The sequence below is a fragment of the Oxyura jamaicensis genome, chromosome 1, assembly GCF_011077185.1.
Source record: "Oxyura jamaicensis isolate SHBP4307 breed ruddy duck chromosome 1, BPBGC_Ojam_1.0, whole genome shotgun sequence".
NCBI classification, from domain to species: Eukaryota; Metazoa; Chordata; class Aves; order Anseriformes; family Anatidae; genus Oxyura; species Oxyura jamaicensis.
Window position 1 is genome coordinate 99,135,882 of NC_048893.1, and position 18,800 is coordinate 99,154,681.

The 18,800-nt window shown below is 36.5% G+C and overlaps 1 protein-coding gene across 1 annotated transcript in view; it reads left to right on the plus strand.

Annotated features, from left to right (window-relative positions):
• Positions 1-836: 836 nt before the first annotated feature.
• The window catches only part of ROBO1 (roundabout guidance receptor 1), a 645,922-nt gene continuing 627,958 nt past the window's right edge, over positions 837-18,800 (plus strand). Inside the window, exon 1 of the mRNA XM_035333114.1 lies at positions 837-1,233. The gene's annotated coding sequence lies outside the window, so the exon portion shown is untranslated. The remainder of the gene's footprint in view (positions 1,234-18,800) is intronic.

The following is an 18,800-nucleotide window of genomic DNA, read 5'->3' on the forward strand; positions in this document are numbered from 1 at the left end:
ATGCTATTTATATAATGGATATTATCTGCAAGACAGTCATAGTAGTTTAGCTTCATGTGACAATCCTGCATATGCAAGTGCTTACATTGTTTTCAGTTCTCAGTTTTGCTGACCTTTGCCATTATTGTCTCACGCTTACTCTGTTTAACAGTCCATACGTAAATGTTGTGTCTGTTTGCTGTTCTTTTTACTGCCTGAATTTTCAAATGGGAAATCTTTTATTTAGTCCAGCAATTTTTTAAAATATATATCCAGAAAGCAATGTAACTTAACTATTGTAAATTAGCAGTCTCTATATTTTTAATAGAGAAAGTTTACCATGATGATTATTTTTTTTCACCTTTTCCCTTTTAATCGGGAATAAATGGCTTAATTTTTAAAGTTTTTTTTTTTTTTTTTTTTTTTTTTTTTAAATATATATATATATTGCACATAGAAGCAGATGGATATTCTTTGGCATGCCATAACCTGAGAAAGAAAGAAGCACAGGTAAGTGAAATTCAATGAATAAATGACCATGGAAGTAACTACATAATTATTAGGGAACGTGACAGATCATTTTGACAGTGCAGGAGAAAAAAAAATAAAAATAAATCTGTCGACAAATAACACTTCCCCCCACGCCCCCTCCCCACACACACCACCACCACCACCTTTATTTATTTATTTATTTAGAGTCTCTCACAGCAGCCCTCACAATAGCACCGTAAGGGCAGCTAGGAAAGGGGAGATCTCACGCCAGCCGTTCAGGAGGTGGCTCTCTCTCGGTTAAACAACAGAGGAAACAAACCCACGAAGCAGACTTCGACCTCCCTCTCCTCCCCCCCAACCCGTGGCCGCTCGCAGCCGCTGCGCTTTGTAGTTTCCCGGCGCCGGAGCAGTAGGACCCAGGGGCCCTCGGCAGCCACCAATAGAGGCTGCTACTGGGATCTATTTGTATGCGATGCCTCCTGCTCCGCGCATAAATAGTAATACAGATAACGGCTCTGAAAGAATGCTCTTCTGGAGGAGGATTTGATTTTTCCGGTGTCCTGATACTGGGGAGAAATCCGGTTCCATCCCTCTTTTTTGACTTAAAACTCTCCCGAACAGCTTGTCGTCTTCAGCGCTCCCTCTTTCTCTCTCTCTGTATAAATACACCTACCCGCAGCCCCGCTCTGCGCAAGGAAAGTTGGAAAAGGGCAGCCTGGGTGATGGGGCTGCCGCTGCCCTGAGAGCCTGCGGAGCCCGGCGGTGAGTCCCGCGGTGATGGGATGGGGACGGGACGGGATAGGATAGGATAGGATAGGATAGGGGCTTCTCCCTGAGGGCTGCGGGAGGGGTCGGGGCGGGAGATGGCGATGCGGGAGTCCCCAGAGAGCGGGGGCAGCGCTCCGACAAGTTTCCCCGCAGGTACCGGCGGCGGGCTGCTTGCCCGCAAAGTTGCCTCAGCTCCGGTACGACAAAGAAGTTTGGCCGCGGAGAACTCGGGGAGGAAGGGACCGGGAGGGCTCCCAACTTGTGCGGGGCGAGGAGGAGCGTCGGCTTTGTTGTCGCCGCGCCGCCGGGAGTCTTTCCCCTTCCCGGGGGTCGAACGGGGGTGGGGATGTGCATGTGAGTGTAATACGTGATGCTCTTATTTACCTACCTATGTGTAGGTGCATCGCGGAAAGCGGGAGGGGGCTGCGACACCGCACCCGGTAGGGGGAGGGGGGTGCTCCCCTGGGCGCGCAGCCCGCGGGTGTGCGGTCGTCTCCGCGCACAATGGAGGGCCTCCGGTGGGGGGGGGGGGGGGGGCGGCGGCGGCGAGAAGGAGGAGGAGGAGGAGGGAGGTCTCCGCTGCAGCTGCTGCTGCTGCAGTGCCGCAGCCCCCCGCCCCGCGGGGCAGCGCCCCCGGACAGGGAGCTCGGGGGTCGCAGGTGCCGCCCCTGCCCCGGGTACGAGGGAGGAAGCCGGGGGGGGGGAGGGGGGCGCGCGCAGAGCGCAGCCGGAGGGGGGGAGTTGGGGTGCCAGAGGGGAGAACTGGGGTGCCAGACGGTTCATCTCCAACGTGATCAGCGCTCTGACTTATTCTATGTGTTTGTAGATGGCTTTTTTATTATTATTTTCTCTCTCTGTGTTCACTGGGGTGCGTTAAGGTTAATTAATGAGCGATGACGTGAAAATGAATTTAAATGAGGTGAAGTTCTTAATTTTAGTTTCATTTGCTTGTGTTTGACATCTCAGTTACAAAAACGAAATCTCTAAAGCTGCTGGCTATTGTGAGTACACTGAAGAACTTTGTGTTGGGCATTGGGGGGATGTTTTATGGCATGCCTGTTTCACAGGCGTGTGAGCAGAAGGAATACTTTTCTAATCTTTGACCATTGTCCCATAGATGCATGTAGAGGCTCAAATGACAGGCATCTGAGCAGGCATTTGAGAAGGTTTCTTATTAAACTGTTCATACACTTCGCTAATATAAGGCAAAGCCTTTGGATGCAGTCTGTAGGCAAAATGGGAATGTCCTGTCATATTATGGAGTAATAAGGGTAATCTCAAAACATCATGTCTGACTTCTTTTTTCTTTTTTTCCCTATACTTACATTTGTCCACCTTCATGTTTTCTACTTACATTTTAAACTTATGTAAATTCCAGTGACATCACACTGGTTTAAGCTGTCTATAAAACTTGGAGAACCTCATATGTGGTGATTAGAGACAAGGAAGGAAGGAAGAAAGCTAATAAAACTATTGTAGTGCTTCTCAGACTCACTTTCACTGCTTCATTCATCTTCAGAAACAACCCTCCAGCAAATGCTGCTGGATTTCTGCAAATTGTTTGGCAGTTGTGTCTAAGCCCTAATAGTGGACTCTTAGAATGGGTTCTGGTACCATGACTGATACTTGACAAGAAACTGCGCTAATTTCCATAAGAATTCTCATTTAACAAAACAAAGGATGCTATTGTGACAGTGTGAAACAGCTTGGCTGCCGTTGATTGACTTCTTAGTCAGTGAGAGGAAATCTCAATCCTTACTTCTTGCTTCTATCAGTAATACTGAATCCTACCAGCTGAATATTGGGCAAATGAGGAAGAATCAACCAGCTCTGTAATGAGGTACCTGCAGGTGTCTTCACTATGGCATAAACAAGCAGCTCATTAGACAGTCTCCTTTTAAAAGGAACTAAATTCTTAACAGAAGAAAAGGCTATTTGAGTTCTGTAGATTTTTTTTATTGGTATTTCTTTTATTTCTGTACTTTATTTTGGTTTCACAGACTTCTCTTGTGTTGCCATGGGGAAAAAAAATATTGAATTTGCTAAGAATTTGGATTTTGTGCAGGTGAACAAATGCTGTGTACTTTCATTATCTGGTAAAGAATTAAATGGAACTGAGAGTTAAGAAGTCTGATTTTACGTCTGAGTTCTGTGACTTGATTGTTATGCTGTATGGCTAGGTATACATTTAGCAGATTTGCATTGTTCAACAGGTAAGTCTGAAAAAGAAGGGTCAGGGTGAGGAGTGGGTAGGAAAAGTATGGGATTTATGTTTTCTTGACCTTATATGAGAGAAGAATTCCAGGGGCTGTGATCCTTCTGGGGTGGAATCAGCTGTCAAGACAAAAGTGAAAATGTCAGGGTAATTGATTTTTTTTGTCCAAATTACAAACTTGCTCTCATAATTGTGCTCTCTGTCCTGAGAGACATCTCATAATCTCATGTTGCTTAGAACCAGATCTATACTCTCAGGTAGCAGGTAACTGAAGTTCCATGTAATGCATTAATCCTACAAACCTGTTATTGCAAAGACAGGAGATGAAGAGTTAAATTATGTGGACTTGCATTTTATTTTCTCCACCTGTGTCTATTCCAGATAGCCTCTTCTGTGTCTTCAAATGTAGAAAGAGATACAAGTTGCCCACTTTTTTTAAAAAAAAAAACATAACATATGTCTTTGTTAATTTCCTACCTACATGGTTGTTAAGGTACAAGATCAGGAATTTCATATATGTTTATCTCTTGAGGAAAATAGTCTCGATCCACAGTGATTCTACTAAAGTTTCTTTGTAACAAAACTTGTGAACCTTTTACATTATTTTTTACAACTATTAGTCAAGACCTGTGAAATTACAGGTTTAGTGCTTGGTTCTAGGTTCAGGAAGGAGTTTGTGGTCTAGTGTTTTTCGCATATTTTTGTGTTTTCCGTAATGTCTAATTCAACCAATTTGAGTGGATTTGCACAGATTTACTTGCATCATAGGGAAAATAGCCTCCACAAGAAAAAATTAGCCAGTTTCAAGGGTCATCAAGGTGATCAATTACAGAGTAGGAATATGAAGATAAACAATATGTTCTCCCCTGCAATTCTAATATTAATTAAAATAAATAAATAAAATGAATGAAACTGAATAGGACTTTAAAGAACTGTAAAGCAAGCATAAATACCTTGAGCACATAAGTTAAACATACAGCAATACAGAACACTCATATAATTCTAATCTAGCACAGTGAAGGACATAATGAAATAATAATATAAGGGATAATATTTTCTCTAATCTGCAAGAGATTTAATAGATATCTTGTGTTTCACCTGTAATATTCTACCTAAGCTGTTCAGTCCATAAATCTTTTGTTCCCTATCCATCTTCTAATCATGAGCCCCATCAGTTCTCTCTCAGAATCATCAATTTATAGCCTGCCAAATGCATCAATCTTTTCCCTCAATTAATTCTCTTTTCCAGACTTCTCCAATCATTAATCTGTCCCTGTCCATCTTAAGGTCCACATGTGAGCTTTCTTCCTGTCTATCCTGGTTATCTCAGTGTAACTTTCCATAAGGAAAGAGTGTGTTTCCAGTCCTGTATCACCTATCTTAACAATTTGTTGGTCTGTACTCCAGGCCTGCCAATTCATGTGAACGTTACATACTTCTATGTTTTATTTCCCTGGGTATCCTTTAGCTTTCTCCTCTGTCAGCAGTGAGCCCACTGCTGATTTGTGCTTCTTTCCCTATTCAACTCACCTCTTGCTCCCCAGGGTCCCTGTAAACTGATCGTTGCACCAAGTGTGGCAGAGTTGTCAGGAAACATAAATAGGACTTGATAGCTTCCTGGTTGCTTCCAACCTCAAGGAGATGTTGCTAATCCTATTCCAAATTCTCTGTATTATAGCTGGCTTCAGACTAATATTATGTGATGCTAATGTTCAAAATCAGGCTAAGGAATAGCATCCAGAGCCCAGAAGGTCTTCAGCTGAGTGCTTGAGTTCCTGGGTGACAGGCTTTCCTTAGATGCTCTTTTGTCTCCAAGTGTTTCCCCGTTCTCCTTGCAGCCTGGCATAGCAGGGATAGAAGATACCATTTGGCCATTTTCTTTGAAGCTTCCTTGAACCTTTACATAGGATAGTTTAAGTTAGAAAGTTAGAAAGATAGTTAGTGTTAGAAAGCTTCAGAGAAACTGAATATGGAATTTAGTGATCCTCCAAGACAACCTACATCCTGGAAAAGATCATCCAACTGTAGAACATCACTGCTTGTGATGTTAACTGCTGCCCATGAAAACTATGGAAATGTAAACAAATGGCAGTTTGTAACTTGCTATTACTTCAAGAACACAAAGAATTTAAAGCAGGATTTCACTATAAACAGATGGACAAGGTAGTTGTAGATTCATTTTAATTTCCCTATAAAACTCTCAAAATTTACTAAACAAACTTCTTTTTAAATGCCAGTCTTGCATGTACAACTTAATATCTGAAAGTCAAATGCTTTTATTTCACTCATTTATAATCGGTGGTAGCTGTGACTTGGATAAATTATTCTGCAAGTTTATGCCTCAGATCCACCCCAACTCTGTCAATAATTTTATTAGTGATAAATGTACTCAAGGATATGACTTGACTCTTTGAACCCACAATTGAGTTTTGATAGCAATGACTGGAAAAAAATTTCTGCTTTAAAAATGTAACAGGAAAACTAAACAGATTGTCTGCAGACAGAGCTGAAGAGACTTCTAACTGAAATATTTGAATAAAATAAAATTCAGTCCCCAGATAAACCTCTCACGTAGCAAAGTACTTCTGGATAATAGTACTACTTAATGTTTTAAAAATAAATAAAAAGTTGCTATTGAAAACATTGCACACACACAGTCTAAAACAGAGTCACTGTTTCTTATATCATGGTGTTGAAACCAAGCTTGACCACCTGCAGCATTGAAATGAAGCCCTGAAGAAAAAAAAAAAAAAAAGGTTCCAATTATTTCTTTTAGATTGTGTGTGCTTTATAGGGAAGAAAGCAAGGCACACTTCCACACTATGATGTGAAGAGATAGTAGTACTTCCTCTATGTGTAATAGTAGACAAATGAGAGAATGGAAAGTATGGCAGAAGGAATCACAGGGCCCAGATATGTTTCATCTTACATGGAGACTTGAAACTGCAAGATAACTTTATCTTTGCTGAAAATGTTTTGGAGTAACTTACAGCTTACTGGCTGTGTACATCTGTAAGTGTCATTACAGAAAATGGTCATGGTAAGGGGACAATCTACGTGTGTGTGTATATATATAAAAAATAACTAGATGACAAGAAAATACAAGAAGTTTTACTTGGGGATGTTCTCTACTAAGGGGGGGGGGGGGGAAAAACACGAGTTTAACAGTCATGGGCTGTCAAGATGGAATGAAGACAATTAAATCACTGAAGTTGTCTCAAAATAGCCCAAAACAGGACTTTCACTTCCTCTCTTCTGAGCAATATGTGGAATAAGTAGTATTTCTGTATCTTGAAGTTTTATCTCTGTTGAATTTTTTTTAAAAAAAAACACTTTAGTCAAATTAACAGAAAATCTGCCTTTAACATCTTTACATAAAAGAAACAAATATATATTCATTTTGAAATGTGTATGTAAGATATAGGGAACAAAGTATAGCTGTGGGACAAGTTTTGAGATAGTGGTTTTTTTTAATCTTACAATTTCTGGTAATAAATACCAAAACTAAATAAGTGAAACAGTTAAGAGAAGGATGGACATCTTCATAGTGTGACATACTTAACCACCATTTACTTTCAGTCTTACTTCTTACTTGTTGGGGGAATTGGAAAGGGAGAGTTTTCAATCACTATCTTTTATAATTAAAATATTTTTGATGGTGTTTGCATGTAAATTGACAATGTGTGATTTCATGTTTATTTTAATTTCTCACATTATGCTCATAATATGAGCATCTATCTGGACTGTGAACTCTCTGCAATGAGTAAAAATCCTCCCAAAATCTTCTGTAGGAGTAGGTTGAAGCAGGTGGTCTGAATGATTTTCTCTGGGACCTGCAACTCTTCTATCTACTACTATTTCTTAATGTCATGTGTGAGAGATCCAATGTAGAGCTACATAATAATCCATTCATGTTGACTGTGTAGTTCATTTCGGTATTTCTGTAGAGCTTTTAATTTAAACATTTGTAATTTACTGCAACCTTATTTTCAGGAATGGTTATCCTAAATCTGCTAGAGTAGATTTCTACTGCCATTACAGTAAATCTCTTATTTATTACCTGAAATCACATTTATATATATATATTTGCATTTAAAAAGTGACTCCTACAGTCTCGTTTGACTGTAGAATCTAAGCAGCTCCTAATGTTTTCCCTGGTGAAATATTTTAGCAGTCTTTCCAGCATTACTTTAGGACAGGTCATAATGGTATTTATTTGGTATGTGTTTCACTCAATAAATAAGCTTAAGCACAAAGACAATGATTGTCCCATGGATGCCATAGCAGTGAAATTAATTTACTTTATGAATCTGGTAGCAATAAGCAGCACTTTAAAAGATGAAACCATATCAAGCTGTTTTTGATCTTTATATGTCTAGGTATGCTGAATGTTGCAAAACAAAATGCATCAATTTTAGTGTATTACTTTTCAGAAGGTTAGATAATTTGTAATCTGCTCTTGCTCTAGTACCCTGCATGCCTTGCATCACCCAGCTTTGTCTTAATGAGAACGCAAGTTCTGTGCTAATCAATAGAGATCAAAAGAGGCAGTGGATTTAACCTTTCATTGATCCAGAAGGAGCCTAGCCACAGGTGAGATGATATTACTCAAAATATTTTCTCCAGCAACAAGAACCAAGTTTGAATCTTACAGCATTTGTACTTGTTTGCTTATCATAGATCAAAAGTTTAAAAGGGGAACTGGTGTACTGTAACAATAATGAAATAATCCAGATTTCTTTTCACTGACCTCTGTGTGTCTGTACAGCACATTTCTAATCACAGGCTACATGCGACTTCTTATCCTGATGTGAGGATTAACCTACAGTAAGAAATATTTAGCGGTCAGCTTTATAGTTTGGTACAGAAATTACTGCTCTGTTATGCTAAGATGACTGTGGATGACTAAAATCTCCTCTGGTCTTATTCTGACTATAGTGTAATGTAACAGAGTGGTTCAAACCTTCACACATCTCTGGCAAGGCAGAAAGATTTCAGCTGACTTCAGTATACGGATTTTCATTGATTCTTGGCAGAGCTACAGTAGTGAGATGTGTGAAAGTCTAAGTGTTCAGAAAATGTTGGCCAGTGTAAAAATCATGCAATACATTTCCTCCTAGGGCTACCATAAGAATATTGACTCTGCTCTTTGCATCCCATTGAGTTCAAGACTTGTGCCTTAATATCCAAGGAGCTTAATTGCCTTTGACCCAGGTAACCTGAAGTTTTTCAAGCTCTGTGTAAAATATCTCTGCCTGATGGAGCATGTTAGAATGAAAGTAAAGTAGAATCTCTGTAAGAGAGAACTTTCTAAGGGTATATGCCAAAGCATTACAAAACTGATTGCCTAAAGAATTAGGAACCAACATTTAACTCATCTTCCGTTCTGAACATGGTACGTCTCTGTGGTCTTGTGTAGGTTGATTGCACAGAATACAGTACTTGTGTTTAAAATAAACACCGTGTCTCAGTCATCACAGAGAAGATTCACACATATGATAGCTGTTAGTCCAAACCAGCTAGAAGGTAGCAATGTGCTACTGTGCTTAGCAGAGTATAAAAGTCACTTGTGTGAATGGTGGCAGAGCCCCCTGAAGGGGGAACTGTACATTGGTCTCCACATCAGTCTGTCTGCTGTTTTAGAGGCGAAGAGGAGAGGAATGCATGTGTGGTTCCTGCTCTTTCATAAACATCCTCATTTTCTGGTACAGCTATTCTCTGGCAGGTGAGATGGATAGCTTGGACTGAAGCCAAGCTCCCTGCATCCTTGCTTGTCTGCATGAGATACAGCTGTTACAGTGAGTCTGTTTCCTCTACGCTAACTAATCATGGGACTTGTCCCAACCAAAGTTACAAAAACAGTTTTGTTATTGTAATGAAGAGATCATTAATTGAGTTGCAATACAGTTACACATAGGTGCATATATAGAGACTCTGACATAGGAGCTTTGTAGCTCATGAGTTGTTTTTTTTTTATGGGAAAATGGAACCTCTGCAATCTCAAGGTCTGTTCTGTCTCAAATATATTTTGGGAAAAATATTGGAATTAGAAATGTTAATATCCTTGTAACTTACAAGGTATTCATAATCTATAAGTTCTTAAATATATATATATATATTTTCAAAAGAATATAGTATCTTGTCATCAAACCTTACCAATAAGAGAACAAATGAAAAATGATCTGTGTGAAGCTCTTTATGAGAGAGGAAATAAACTACAAATGGCTGCTTTGTTCCAGATAGATTTCTCAATCATGCTATCCTTTGACATTGGGATAAAACTAAATATCACATAAAAGACACAATTTGTAATTAAAAATACAACTCAGTTCCATTTAAAAAAAAAAAAAATCATAAAATTTCTCTTTCCTAATAATGTATGAAGAAATAAAATGGCCCTTGGGTGAGATTTTTCTTTTTCTTTTTCCTTTTTTTTTTTTGTCTCTGTTACATGTCAGAAATTTGTCGTTGCCGTTATAAAACACTTCTGCATAAATGGAAGTCCATGCTCCAGTTTTGCTGTTTGTGTCAGAAGGCCATTCTTCACCCAGGAATTAAGCTGTTGTAGGTGGCACTAGAACATTTTCCGGAAATTCAGTTATTGAGCCTGCTCCTCCGTCTAGTGGAAATGATACTGTTCTTGTGAGTAATTCTAGAGAAAAATAATGGAAACACAGACTTGGAAATGTATGTTTCTTCATCTCCATAATTCTTAAAATGGCTCAGAAAAAGGAATAGATAAGGACTACCTCTATAGGCAGGTAAACAAATTCAAATGCCGTTCCATCTTCATCACCCACTGGATAGGCCTGTTGTTGGAGTGCAGTACTCAGGTTTTGCTGTGCCTTGCTTTTGAGAGTCCTCAGTGATCCAGGAATATTCTGGAGGGTGTGACAGCAAATTTTATATCTGTATCAGAGATGTGGCATCCAAGCTCAGCTTCAAATAATGCTTTTTTTTTTAAAAAAAAAAAAAATATATGTTTTGGACTAATCACCAAGGGTAAATGATTGTAGTTCAGAAGTGAGTTTTTTTTTTTTTTTTTTTTTTTTTTATGGGAAAAATGGAACCTCTGCAATCTCAAGGTCTGTTCTGTCTCAAATATATTTTGGGAAAAATATTGGAATTAGAAATGTTAATATCCTTGTAACTTACAAGGTATTCATAAATTCATAAAAAGCATACAAATTCTATTCATATTCATAAAAAGCATACAAATTCTATTCAGTATGCTGTGTTGAAGATTGTATTTGCTTGTCTTTAGTAGTAGTAATAATAAAACAAAACCAACCAAACAAAACTTCACACTATTGAAATGGAGCTAGTGATGACTCTTATGGAGAAAATGCTGCATTATACAAAAATATATAAAAACAACTCAGGATATGAAGTATCAAAAATGACATTAAATGGAAAAATTCTACATGTAATTAAAGTGTAGCATTTCTGTTATGAAGGCCACTGATGAAGAATAAAGGAGGTTTACTATGGGAATTTAGATTACACATCTGTCATGGATTCATGTATAACATGTGTTATGTATGTTTTTTTTTAAAAAAAAACAACTAGGTATACACTTACATTATTATCTATCAGCAATTTTCAATGGTTTCCATGAAAATTGTTTGAAGAATACATAAACAATTTGGAAAGGTAATCTGAAAGCCTATTATTTGCCTGGTTCAGTAATGGCTGGAAAACACTCATTTGTGACACTGAAGTCTTTTCCTTCCACCTCCATTACTAGTAACAGTCCATTCTTAACAGCCTTCCTTAAGAAAATTAAGATACCGAAGGTTATCACAGTATTAAAAAGTTCAAAGCATCTATGTATGCCAATACAGATCATTGATACAGTGTATTTTACTAGTAGTTCATGCTTTTAAAATCTTTTTTTTTTCCCCAGCTAGTTATGTATCAAGCCAAAATTTTATATTACCTTACATGGTAAAAAATTTTATATTACCTTACATTACCTTACCTAACGTGGTAAGTAAACACCATTATCATGACTTAAACCTCTAACTAAAGAACCTATTTATTTATTTATTGTAGGTAAATAGGTATATATTCACTAGAAAGATATCACACAGAACATGAAGGATCTAGATCAACAGAAATAATACAAATAGGATCAAAAATTTGGAATTTTACAGAACTTTGCTCCTGTCTTTAAAGTCTATTGTGAGTTTTTGAACTGCAAAATGCTAAGGAATTAATGCAGTAAGAAAATAAGGATAACAAATAAGAAAGATACTGTACAGTACTTTGAATATATTCATAAGTATGTTTTTCTTTAAGTGGTATATGATTTATGGAGTATGCCTCTGTGAACCATACCTCCCACCAGTAGCTTCTCCACATAGAGAAAGAACAGCTTATTGCAGCTGTCAGCTAATGAAATGACTCCTGCAGTTCAAGTAGTTGCAGCTTTGGGCTGAAAACTGTGGTTCTGATGTTTTTTGGCAGCATATAGCAGTGTCCTGTGGCAGAGGTTTGTAGGCTTTTTTGTCGTGATATACAACTACTGCAGTAAACAAGGACCACAAAGACTTGAATATCAGAAATCATTTTATACTTTAATCTGCTGTTATTTTATTTTATTTTTTTTTGCTGAGAAGCAGAAAGTCTGCCAAATTTTGTGCAACACATGATCTTAGAGGTCAATGTAGTTTCAGCATGTATGATTAGTTTCTTAAAATGTCAGGCTTAAAAAAACCTGAGAGCTGAGATTGTATTTACAGAGGGTAATCACAAATCCATGTTGGAGCCACCCTACAGCTGTCTGGACATAGGAAGAAATATCTTCCATGTCATATTGGTACTTTTATTTGTGAGGGTCAAGGATTATGACATCTTGAATGTATGCTGCATGTAGGTTTCTTGAAAATTAGTAAATCCTAATATCATACAAATGAATGGATAAAGTAGCTGGAAATAGTCTGATTTATCACTGCAATATTAATGGCTGTGTAGGTAAAGAGATGACGGCAATGCTAGCATTTATACCTGGTTTCTCTGAGTGTAAATGCACCTACAGACCTTTTATTACAGTCTAACTGGAGGGCTGGTGACTAATCTCAGCATGGTTGAGCAGCAAATGTTGGAGGATAATTGGATATGCAGGCTAAGATAGTACGAATGTGGAAGGTCTGGTAGAGAAGATTGATAGGCAGTTATTTTACATTGTGTTTGAAATCTGCTTTTTGTTTTTAATTTTATGTGGAAGATAACTTTAAAAGTTAAAAATTGTATGTTTTCATTCAAATGAAAGATTGAGGCTAATATTCCATAAATAATGTCTTTGTAGTCATAAACTGGTCAGCAGAGCATTCTGAAAAATTTATTCAATAAAGCTTATCAACCTTTAATAAAATGTGAACCCAATATAGAAGGGCTTAAAAGTGAATCCTTGAATGTTAATTTCACATATTAGGTTGAGGATATTCATATATTATATGTCCTACAGAAAAAGCATACTTTGTTTTCTTTTTTTTTTCCCAAGTGAGAATGCAATACACTACTGTATATTAAACAACAAACAAAAAATACCATCAAAAGTACTCTGGTTCCTTCTGCCTTTCTTCATACCTTTATGGAATTGCTAGTGGAATTTTTTTAGCAAGGGTGGCTTGAACAAGTGCTGCTGCAGTAAGTCTTTAATAATATTATTTCTTAGTCCTATGACTGTCCATTCTGTCTCTTTTTGATAAGAAATCTGTTCATTCATTGTTGTTTCTTAGGACACTTAACTGCTCAGAGTAGGATGCAGTTTACTTGCTTCTGTGCAAAGTTATCTTAATGAAAACAAATTCAATAAAACCATAGTAGTTAAGATAAAAATGTGTCTGAGAGAAGGGTAACACAATCCCCGTGACTGTCAGTCACATCATTGCATCCTTATGACTGTCAGTCACACAATTATTCCTGTTAGGTTTCACAGTGGGGTTGTCCAATGTACAAAGGGTCTAATAGCTTCTAATTGGAATAATTTGACATTGTCCTCTCCTCCTGTGCTTCAGAGAGTGGGGGAAAAAAAAGCCTGCCTGATTATAATGATAGTCCTTCTCTGTTTATAGCTGATCTTGGAATCTGCTGTCCAACTATAAAGTTAAATTTGCTAAGAGTTTGAGGTCTCAAAGATATCTTAAATTCCTACGAGTAGTGGATGAGAAGAGAGACTCAAATTAATGAGCATGTAAATAAAATAGCTATCTTTTTTTTTTTTTTTTTTTTTTTTGGTTTGCTGAATGACTGATCAGGATGCATTTCTTGGTTGGCTGATGAGTAGCGAGCTGCTCCAGATGAGTCCTAGCTTCTTGCCTAGTTTGTCCCTCTAAGTGGCTTTGGTATGTGCTGGTGGAAGATCTGGAGATGTGGAGTTCACCAAATGATATTCACAATTTTCCACTGTGACTGGAAGGAAGGAAAATAATCCCAATCATAATTAATTCTGGTAGAACTGGAGAAGGAATTTAGCTTTTGAATCTGTAGGAAGGGAGGCTTTGCAAAACAAGTGATTCACTGTAGTCACCCCAGGTTTGCCCTCTTACATTTTGCATAAGAAGCTTAACTGCAAAGTTTTCAGAGGAGGAAGAAAAAGAAGGAGCATAGTGCCTGTGAGTAGTAGTTCCTGAAAATGCCAGAACATTCCCTAGATTTACTGTGAAACCAATCCATAAATCAGCCCTTGCTCTGTATTTTGGAAATGCAGCTATTAAATCCCTCTATTCCAATCGAAGATATACAAAACAATTCTACTTCAGAAGTTGATCAAATATGTGGGACTGAATAAATTGTGAAGTATTTAGCCTTTGTCACTGCAAGGAAGGAGAACTGGAATGTCTTTAGCTGTTATCATTCATTGTTAATGTCTTAAACGAGTAGTGCAAAATGCTTAAAGGTGATTTTTCATTTTAATAGACATATTTAATAGCTGGCTATGAATCCTGCTATGTAACTGCAAATAAATGGTGGAAACTTTGAGCAGTCTGATGCAGAATATCATATTTCTTTTGCCAGCCATCAAATCTTTTCTTTTACCAGTATTCTAAGAAAAATAATAATGGATAATTAAAATTTGGGTTGGAAGTATAGACTTGCACTTCTGAAATTAAGATCCATACATTTCAATTCTATCTTGTGACTTAAAATTTCAATATTGTTCCTTCCTGGCTTCAAACTGAAATGCTCCAACTACTTCAAAGTAATTAAATTCTCTTGTTCACAACTAACAATGACAGAGAGAAAACAAGCTTCAGCCTATTTCTTTGGCCTAATCACTGTTGCAGATATCTGGGATTTAGTCCTTTTATCCAGTCTCCTATATTACATAATATTTGGCACCTCCAACTTTCTCCTTTCTGGGAATTGAAATAACCTTTGGGTGGAGAACTTCTATTGAGGGGAAAAAATAATAATAAAAAAATCCATAGTTCCATACTGCTATACAGACTGGCCATGGGAATGGACCTATCAGTTTCAAAGCATTGCTCAGTGTTTCACAAATCCTCTCCGTCACATTTGAAATAAAGAGGCCTCTATTAAATTTACTAGATCACACAGAAAATTGGCTTTCTGGTCAGATATAAATTGGTATTTTGTTTTCAGACTTGTCAAGCAACAGCACCACCGTTAACACATCCCTGCTATATGTGCTTCTAGTAGTCACCTGTACTATCAAGCTTTAGTAAAAGTAACATCTGCATGCTTCAGACTAACTGAAAGATAGTAGATGATTTTTTTTTTCTAAGAATAAAAAGTAATTAAGACTGCATTAAAAAAAAAAATTATCATGTTTAACTGATGTTTTAGAACAAAATAAAGCAAGCATCTGCAGAAAAATACATGTACATAAAAATTATAAGTGGATGGTTCAGTTCACTTGCAAGCAGAATGTATCAGTGTGGGAAAATGTGCCACGTATGGGCAGTCTCATAATAAGCATCCCATCCAGTAATTAGTATCAGCAAGTGTCTTTTTTTTTTTTTTTGTATGGCTTCTTTCATGTCACACCCATGCTGCCAAAAAAATGGGGAAAACACTGTTACAAAGTCAGCTTGCTATAATCACACCTGACAAACCTATACAACTGGGTGCTTTTAATGAACCTATGCCAAAAGACAGCATCTACAGATCCAGCTCTTTTTCTAGAGTTTGATTTTAGCACTCCAATGTGAAGTTTAACAGAGAAGGAAAATTAAAACATACCAGTGAGAGCAATTATGCCATTGAGCATGATCAGAAGAAAAGTATGCTTCTGCAAAGGTAATAGGAAGTGTTTGACAGAAAGTAAACATACTTGACATAAGTAAACATGTTTGTAACAAGAAAGTAAACATGTTTGACATAAAGATTTCATTCATTTTGGGATGAATTTTGAGAAAACTCAATGTCACTAAAAACAATTATAGTATATTGCATCATGTTTACTGTCATTTAAATGACCATTGCTTGTACAAAGAAATCATAAATAAGTGCTCTGATTTTCATTGATATCCCTGGCAACAGAAGGATTACTAGTTTTCATGAAAGGAAGGTGATGACTGTAATTGTATTTCTCCATGTCTGAAGAAATGTTTCTATTGTTTTTAGGAACTGTAGTCTTGAGAACTGATTGGTGGAACTCACAGAAATAATTATAGTAAATAAGATAGTAGGTAATGAAGATGCAAAAGCTTTCTGGTAGATGTAAAAATAAAATAAAATAATTTTAATTATCTTTTATGCTATTTTAATATAATTTTAATGCTAAAAATCCAGAAGAACAGTATCAACTCTTCATATGCTTCTTAGTGACTGATTTTTTTACCTTTGGGAATATTTTTAATGCTAGCATACTGTAAATCAAAAAAAAAATGACTGCAAATCTTTAATTATTAAAATACACCATTGACTTCAGTATGGCAAAATGACTAACATTGTGGCAGGAAAAGAAAAAGTATTTTATAATTTATCATTTGAAAGAAGTCACTTCCATTATATGCAAGTTAACAGCTGTTAATCAGAATACTGGGATTTACATGGGAGGTGTTGAAAGACATGATAGTTATTTAAAATTAGTTCTGAAAGAACAGAAATAATTCTATTGTCTGTGTTGACAGAAATGAAAAAACCTAGACTAAATTATTCTTGTTTTCCAAGTTTAAAATGACTAAATGTGGCAGTCGATTACTACTTTTGCATTCCCACTGTTGTACCACCAGCTTTATTGATTGGTTTCAATTAATGTATGCCAACAAGTAAATTAACGTAGCACCTGAGGCAGAATTCTCTGGTGGTTTGCGTACGCTGACTTCTTACTATTCTTGCTGTTTTAACTCCTACTGAGCATATTGCTGGAAGCTACAATATTTTTCAGTCTGGACACGGACATTACCCATGGCTCTAATGACAGGTCATTTACAGCAAACCCATGTTTCACTGCAGAGATGTCTCTTTAAGTGACATGTTATCAATGGCAATTCAATTAGTCAGCCTTAAGACTTTCAGATATATCTCACACTGTGTCACACAACACTCTCTGATTTGCATTTTAAATGTTAGCTTTTGTCATTGCTATGCTTCTTTGGTATACATTACAAACACATTTTCATTCCAATTCTTCATTCAAAACTCCATGGAAAACATTTTCTGCATTAAATTTCTGCCTTCATTTCCAACAATGCTGTCAGCTGAAAAGATTTGTGGACTTGTACTATGGACAAGAGTTTTCTTCAGTGTTGGTGCTTACCCTATCACCATATCCCACATGTAATTACCTTATCAGTATCAGATGATTCTGAGCACAAATATCTAAAATATTCAGCTACTGCAGTCTAAATGGGATGCGTATATAAATACTATTGTGATGGACACAATCTGCAAAACAGGCAAAAAAAATGCATTTATTTTTATTATATTTATTTTATTTTATATTAACATAGCAGAGTAGCAGAGAATTATAAGCCATTATTTTTCTGAGATACTTACACAATGAAGACATTTTAACAAGAAATGGTCTCACTCTGCATTGGCCAACTGAACTCCTTAGGGATAAAACATGTTGCCTTTTTAAAAAAAAAAATGTTTACATACTGTAGACAGGGTGTAAGGCATTTCATGGAGTGTGTATGACAGCACTATGCAACTACATCATTCATCAATGTATGGTACTATATGTACTGAACGTGCACCATTCACTATGCATCAATATAAAGTAGAGAAGATGGTGACCAAATGTAAGGATATGCTCATCGGTTGTACTGTGTAAAAACCCTGAGCAACAATACATGCTTATGAATATAATACCTGTTAGTTAGTGCTATAGATGCATAAAGGAATCTGTACTTTGGGGAATAAACAGTAAACCTGTGTTTTAAAAAAATAAAAATAAAAATGCAAAAAAGAAAAAATAAATTTGAAATATCTATTGGAGCAGAGGATCTTCTAAACTCATGAAGAAAACTTGAATACTGAGAATTTCATCTCCCTTCATCCTGCCACGCTCCACTCTAGTAAGTGTGAATGGGTAAATAGACTAGCTCTGATTTTATTTTATTTTAATCCTTATATCTGAATATATATAAGGATTATATATATATATAATATATATCTGAATATATATATATTACTCAGTCTTTTCAGTCACATTAAAATGTTTTGTGGGTGATTATTTTAAAAACAGTATTTTCAAATGTTCATCTTTGAGATTGTCTTTGTGTCATCAAAGAATCATGATTTAAAGCAAATTTTGCTGTTGCTGATGAGAAATAGAACGCGTTATTTACACGGCAAGAGTATTGCCAAGGCAAATCAGCTGGTGTATTTGGCAAGCTTATAAACTAAATGTACACAGTTTCTCTGATAAGCTAGGGGTGGTATTACAGAATATGAACTTGCTTAATGTGCAGCTTTTTTTTTTTTTTTTTGTTACTAGAATGAACAACAGCTGATTCAGAATTCCATGCTAATGGACAATTTCAACTAGTTTCAAATTATTGGATTAGTATTCTGAGATCAAATTTTAATGAAGGAAAAAAAAGTATGCTAAAGCTCATTAAAAGATTTAAAAAATTAATTAGACTGAAGTTAAAAAATAGTGGGCAAATTAATCCTAATAGAGCTATATTGGCTTGTTAACAAAGAAAATGAACTCATAAAGAAAACAGATAAATGACATTCAGCATTTTGTGCTAGAACCACTTTTTTTATTTGTTAGTAATACATTTGTATTTATATGCATATGTGAGTGGGCTGAGATATGTTTAAGTATTTTCAAGGTGCATCTTTGTTAGTTTGAATCAAGAGGATGCTTTTGAAGTGCATATTTTCCTTTCTTATTGCGCATTAGTTCACGTCACGTGGA